We start from the raw sequence: 7500 nt of genomic DNA, 5'->3' as shown, positions 1-7500 counted from the left end.
TTCATCTCTGATCATAATGAAGAAACAAACTCATTTAGTGTACACATATATGTATAGGTTAGTTTTTGCATCGATTATATTGATTATACAGTATGTTGATTTTTTTATTACCAATGTTTTACTTAATTTTTCTTAGGACTTCCAAATGAAATGTTTTTCTTTATGACGCCGCCTGAAACGACGGCGTCATAAAGTACTGTACGCTCAATAAACAACCACGCTCAGAACAAAGAAGGCATTCAACGCGCATGATGAAAGTGATAAATAATGATATTTACAGTAAAAGCATTTACAAAATATGTTATTAGTACAAATATAATTTACCGTATCTATATAAAATCATACAGTACATACTGTACGTAGCAAAGCAGGAAAACAATTTACGAGAGAGAGAGAGAGAGAGAGAGAGAGAGAGAGAGAGAGAGAGAGAGAGAGATTGTTTTACGTATGTAAATGTAAATTTTAAACAAAAAAAATATGACAGGTTACAACATGTAGACTTTTAAAACCTTCCCTTTAACTTAATGCATACAGAACTAAACTATAAAACAGGCACAAATATTAGAATGTTAGAATATTAAAGTAAAAAATAAAGATTGTTACTGTACTCACCACGAAAGAAGTTCAAGAAAAACTTGAATGATGATGGCGATGAATTTGCTGCACAGTAGAAATGATGATGATGAAGCTGATGATGTGCTTTACTGTGCAGCCAGGTAGTATTTTACGTCTCTTCAGACGGAGGTGTCTTTTCCTGGGACACCTCTTCAACTTCTTCAATTTCTTCCGAAGGCGTAGTAGCAGGAGGAACTGGCTCTTTTTTGCGAGGCTGGAAGAACATTGTGATCGGAAGTTGTTGCCGCTGCTTCTTTTTTCGATCTTAGAGCATCTTGTAGGGAGTCATTATGTCATCAACCTTGTTGCAGAATTGCATCGACCGAACCATATCCTCGTCCCACTCTTGCAACATTTCTTTCACCTCCTTTATATGGTTGCAGACCTTGGCAAGCCATTCTAGTGTTAAGCCCGTTTCTTCGACATTTTCTTGGGTCTCTTCCTGGGTTTCACTCTCTTCTTCGCTTGCCGATTTCGTCAGGTCTTCGAGGTCTGCGTCAGTTAGTGGCTGGGAATGGCAGTCCAACAACTCGTCGACGTCTTCAGTCGTCATGTCGCCAAACCCGTCACCTCCAATTATGGCAGCCAACTGCACAGATTTGCGTACTGCAGAGTGTTGGATTTCAGCAGGTGTAAATCCCTCGTCGTCGTAAACAGTCTCGGGCCACAACTTCTTCCAGCTCGCATTCACAGTTGCAGGTTTCATCTCTTGAAGTGCCTTCTGAATATTCTTCAGGCACGTGGCTATGGTGTACTGCCGCCAGTACGCCTTCAAGTTAAAATCTTCATCCTCATCCTCTTGGGCAGCATCCACACACGCAACGAGGTCCGCCAAGGTATTCTTCGTGTAGAGGGCCTTGAACGCCCCGATAACCCCCTGGTCCATTGGTTGAATTAATGACGTGGTGTTGGGTGGCAGGAACTCAACCTGAACGCCCTCACGCGACAGGTCAGTTGCGTGTCCACCAGTGTTATCCATAAGGAGGAGGATCTTGAATGGCAAGCTCTTCTCTACGAGATATTCACTGACTTGCGGGATGAAACACTGGTGGAACCAGTTGGAGGTCAGCATCTTCGTAATCCATGCTTTTGGATTATGCATCCAGTACACGGGAAGGAGATTCTTGTTTTTATTTTTCAAAGCGCGAGGATTTTTCGACTTATAAATAAGCCCCGGCTTTAGCAAAAATCCAGCAGCATTGCCACACATCACGAGGGTAACGCGATCCTTGAATGCTTTAAAGCCAGAGGCTTTGGCTTCCTCTTTGAACAGGAAAGTTCGCGACGGCATTCTCTTCCAAAACAAGCCGGTCCCCTCCATATTAAAGACTTGTTCCGGCTTGTATCCACCTTCGGTGATAATATTCTTGAACGTCTGGTTCACGTAAGTTTCAGCAGCGGCAGTGTCAGCCGAAGCAGCCTCGCCATGCAGGGAAACGCTTTTCAGGGGGAAGCGTTTCTGAAACTTCGCGAACCATCCTTTGCTGGCGGAAAAACGTTGTTTCTGAGGCTGGGAATCAGTGGATGTCCCTGGTTGAGGATCATCTGCATCATCATCTTCTTCAGCATGGTTGCTGTCGTCGTCTTGAGGTTCCTTTGCAGCAAAATTCTCATACAAGCTCAAAGGCTTTGTTCGGATGGTGTTCGTATCCAAGGCTATGTTCTTCTTCCGGCAGTCGGCAATCCACACAGCTAAAGCACCTTCCATGCGTACGATCGTTTTATTACGCGTTGTAACGACTCGCTTCGCTGATCTGCTAAAGGTGAGTGCAGCCGTCTTTCTAATGTTCGCCTCGTCCTTCTTGATATAGCGAACGGTGGATTCGTTGATTCCAAAATGGCGGACTGCGGCCGCGTAACTTCTACCGTCTTTTAACATATCGAGAAGCGTAACCTTCTCAGCAATCGTCATCATCCTTCGGTGGCGTTTAGGCTCATTACCAGCCTTAGTAGAAGCAGAACGCTTGGGAGGCATTGCACAGTAGGATTTAACAAAAAGTTCAACTTAAAACAGTCGCACACAGCACAGATAAAACTTCACAAACTTAAGAACGTCTACTCAGCGATACGCCGTAAGAGAAAGTGGACGACCCGGGCCCCGCGAGAACCAGATGCTGAGGGTTGGAGATGAGGGCAAAACACCAATCACAGGCTAGATAACAAAACTTGAGTTTTGATTCGTCATCTATCAGCGCTTGAACCAATCACAACCCGTCTTACAGTATATGATGCGTAGGTTACCAACTCAAAGTACAAGATACCCCACGTATACTGTACGTACAGTATTAATAATACATACATACATATACCAAAGGCACTTCCCCCAATTTTGGGGGGTAGCCGACATCAACAAGAAACAAAACAAAAAAAGGGGACCTCTACTCTCTACGTTCCTCCAGCCTAACCAGGGACTTAGCCGAGTTCAGCTTGTACTGCTAGGGTGCCAGAGCCCAACCTCCCACATTTCCACCATAGATGAAGCTTCATACTGCTGAGTCCCCTACTGCTGCTACCTCCGCAGTCATCTAAGGCACCGGAGGAAGCAGCAGGGCCTACCGGAACTTCGTCACAATCGCTCGCCATTCATTCCTATTTCTAGCACGCTCTCTTGCCTCTCTCACATCTATCCTCCTATCATTCAGAGCTTTCTTCACACCATCCATCCACCCAAACCTTGGCCTTCCTCTTGTACTTCTCCCATAAACTCTTGCATTCATCACCTTCTTTAGCAGACAGCCATTTTCCATTCTCTCAACATGGCCAAACCACCTCAACACATTCATATCCACTCTAGCTGCTAACTCATTTCTTACACCCGTTCTCACCCTCACCACTTCGTTCCTAACCCTATCTACTCGAGATACACCAGCCATACTCCTCAGACACTTCATCTCAAACACATTCAATTTCTGTCTCTCCATCACTTTCATTCCCCACAACTCCGATCCATACATCACAGTTGGTACAATCACTTTCTCATATAGAACTCTCTTTACATTCATGCCCAACCCTCTATTTTTTACTACTCCCTTAACTGCCCCCAACACTTTGCAACCTTCATTCACTCTCTGACGTACATCTGCTTCCACTCCACCATTTGCTGCAACAACAGACCCCAAGTACTTAAACTGATCCACCTCCTCAAGTAACTCTCCATTCAACATGACATTTAACCTTGCACCACCTTCCCTTCTCGTACATCTCATAACTTTACTCTTACCCACATTAACTCTCAACTTCCTTCTCTCACACACCCTTCCAAATTCTGTCACTAGTTGGTCAAGCTTCTCTTCTGTGTCTGCTACCAGTACAGTATCATCCGCAAACAACTGATTTACCTCCCATTCATGATCATTCTCGCCTACCAGTTTTAATCCTCGTCCAAGCACTCAAGCATTCACCTCTCTCACCACTCCATCAACATACAAGTTAAACAACTACGGCGACATCACGCATCCCTGTCTTAGCCCCACTCTCACCGGAAACCAATCGCTCACTTCATTTCCTATTCTAACACATGCTTTACTACCTTTGTAGAAACTTTTTACTGCTTGCAACAACCTTCCACCAACTCAATATAATCTCATCACATTCCACATTGCTTCCCTATCAACTCTATCATATGCTTTCTCCAGATCCATAAACGCAACATACACCTCCTTACCTTTTGCTAAATATTTCTCGCATATCTGCCTAACTGTAAAAATCTGATTCATACAACCCCTACCTCTTCTAAAACCACCCTGTACTTCCAAGAATGCATTCTCTGTTTTATCCTTAATCCTATTAATCAGTACTCTACCATACACTTTTCCAACTACACTCAACAAACTAATACCTCTTGAATTACAACACTCATGCACATCTCCCTTACCCTTATATAGTGGTACAATACATGCACAGACCCAATCTACTGGTACCATTGACAACACAAAACACACATTAAACAATCTCACCAACCATTCAAGTACAGTCACACCCCCTTCCTTCAACATCTCAGCTTTCACACCATCCATACCAGATGCTTTTCCTACTCTCGTTTCATCTAGTGCTCTCCTCACTTCCTCTATTGTAATCTCTCTCTCATTCTCATCTCCCATCACTGGCACCTCAACACCTGGAACAGCAATTATATCTGCCTCCCTATCATCCTCAACATTCAGCAAACTTTCAAAATATTCCGCCCACCTTTTCCTTGCCTCCTCTCCTTTTAACAACCTTCCATTTCCATCTTTCACTGTCTCTTCAATTCTTGCGCCGGCCTTCCTTACTCTCTTCACTTCTTTCCAAAACTTCTTCTTATTCTCTTCATATGACTGACCCAGTCCCTGACCCCACCTCAGGTCAGCTGCCCTCTTTGCCTCATGTATACTTATTTTTATCTTTCTTTTTAAAAAAGCTAGCACTTATTACCATCTCTTGTTCAACACACATATCTACCAGTCTCTCACCACTCTCATTTTCACCTGGTACGCCATACTTCCCAATGACACCTTCTACCTCTCCAGCGCCCACTCTAGCATTTAAGTCACCCATAACAACTACATAATTCCTTCTACCCAGTCCTTCTACACACCTAGTTAATTCATTCCAGAACTCATTCCGCTCTTTTTCACTTTTCTCACTACCTGGCCCATAATAATAATAAATAATGATAATAATACTGTACAGTAATAATAATAATAATAATGATAATAATAATAACAATAATAATTTTATTAACAACAACAACAATAATAATAATAACAATAATAATAATAGCTTTACGTATGTTATTTTATTCTTTTGTAGGATGTGTGTCTCTCTCTCTCTCTCTCTATCTCTCTCTCTCTCTCTCTCTCTCTCTCTCTCTCTCTCTCTCTCTCTCTCTCTCTCTCTCTCTCTCTCTCTCGTACGCTTATTCGAAATGTGATTTTTGCAACAAAGAATATTATTGGATGCAGTACTACGTACGTATACATACAAAAGAATCATGGAAAAGATGCACATCCATTACATTTGCAGTACAGTAGTAGCCATCAGCAGCCTTACACCATTCTAATATGGTATGACTGCATCTGATTTGCGTTTCATGTTCGATTTAATTTTACTACGTACTGTATACAGTACTGTATTATCGTATGATCACATTCTCTTTTCGTGTTTTATTTCTTTCTGTGCTGAATTATATATCATATGTAATGCAATGAACAATCAGTAAGAGCAAATATTACTAATTACAGTATTAATGGAATTACAGGTAACGAAATATCGTATTTGGGGGTCCTCAGATTTTGCGGTATTTTCGAAATTTCCGGAAAATCCGCGATATTTACATACATATGGGTTATGGAAAAAACCCGCGAAGTGGTGAATCCGCGATGGTCGAACCGCGAAGTAGCGAGGGTTCACTGTACATATATATCTATACATATATATATAAATATATATATATATATATATTATACATATATATATATATATATATATGTGTGTGTGTGTGTGTGTGTATATATGAATATATAAAATATATATACAGTATATATGTATATGTATATAAATATCTATCTATCTATCTATCTATATATATATATGTGTGTGTGTGTATATATATAAATATATATATACACACACACATATATATATATATATATATATATATATATATATATATATATATATATATATATATATATATATATATATATATATATTATATATCATATATATACATGTATAAATATATATATATAAATATACATATGTATATACATATATATTATATTTACATATATAAATATATATATATATACATGTAAATATATATATATATATATATATATATATATATATATATATATATATATATATGATGTAAAGATAGCTAACACGGAAATGATTGTCAACAAAAACCTTCTATTCGATAAATTGTTTTTAATGACAATTCTTATAGAGTGAGGTACTAAATATATGAAATTTGATATCTTTGAATCTTTCCTGAGAAATTAAATTTCTGAAGTAAAAGATAGACAATTAGATTTCCTGCTAAAAAATGGGGAAGGGGGCTGGCTCTGGCACCCCTGTCCCCCCTCCACCCCCTAATACTGTAACAATAGATAAAATCTGACAACGAAATAGGTTGAACTACAAAAATAATGTGAAAAAACTATCTTTCTGTCCACTGCATCTTTACCAGTTTTTCCTTCCATACCCGTCATGGTCCACATTACCCGTTGTATCATCAACAGCATTTTGCATTAATATTATTTATCTGTTTGAATGCTTGTAGTCTCGATTGATTTTGACCTTCAAACCAATATCAGTCACGGCTGTAGTAATCTTTTCCACAAAATCATTTATGCTGATGAAAAATTTAAGGATGGGCTGTTATATCACTTCAAAATGCCATGCAAAATTGCGTGAGCTCTATCAGATTTTCAATAGGAGTGACACAACAAAGAAGGCATAGTAAAAGACAGCCTCGTTGAGTAGGACGTTTTGCCTTGGATTAGATTAGGTAAGTATATGATTCATTGAAAGATCCGCTGGAAAAGTCAAGGGAATGATCGGGTGGGGAGTGAAGGAATGAAATCTATTCTTGGTCAAGCAAGATGAAGCACCCTAAAATAGGCTAGGTTATGATGCAGTCCTATAAACTGCTCTGATAGTAATTTTTTTCTTTTAGAAAAATTAAGGAAGGGAAGATTCGGTGCCATAGGTTAGGTCAGGTGTGGGTGCGAATATTACTGACATTAGTTTTTTGGATTCTGTTAGGTATTAATGTGAGTAATTGCTCTTGACATAATCTTAAGGTTATCAAAATAAGTAATTCCCTTGATTGCATAGTCACATAGGATGTAACTTCCTGGATTAGATTAGGATAAGATGTATCCCTGTAAGTATCAG

General features: G+C 39.6%; 1 protein-coding gene across 1 annotated transcript in view; it reads right to left on the bottom strand.

Moving 5' to 3' along the window:
• Window positions 1-7500, bottom strand: part of LOC137639491 (uncharacterized peptidase YuxL-like) — a 185516-nt gene that overhangs the window by 176559 nt on the left and 1457 nt on the right. The gene's annotated exons all lie outside the window — the stretch shown is intronic.

This window comes from Palaemon carinicauda, chromosome 4, assembly GCF_036898095.1.
Source record: "Palaemon carinicauda isolate YSFRI2023 chromosome 4, ASM3689809v2, whole genome shotgun sequence".
Taxonomy (NCBI): Eukaryota; Metazoa; Arthropoda; class Malacostraca; order Decapoda; family Palaemonidae; genus Palaemon; species Palaemon carinicauda.
The sequence above is the reverse complement of the archived record's forward strand: the minus strand, read 5'-3'. Positions and strand labels throughout refer to the sequence as shown.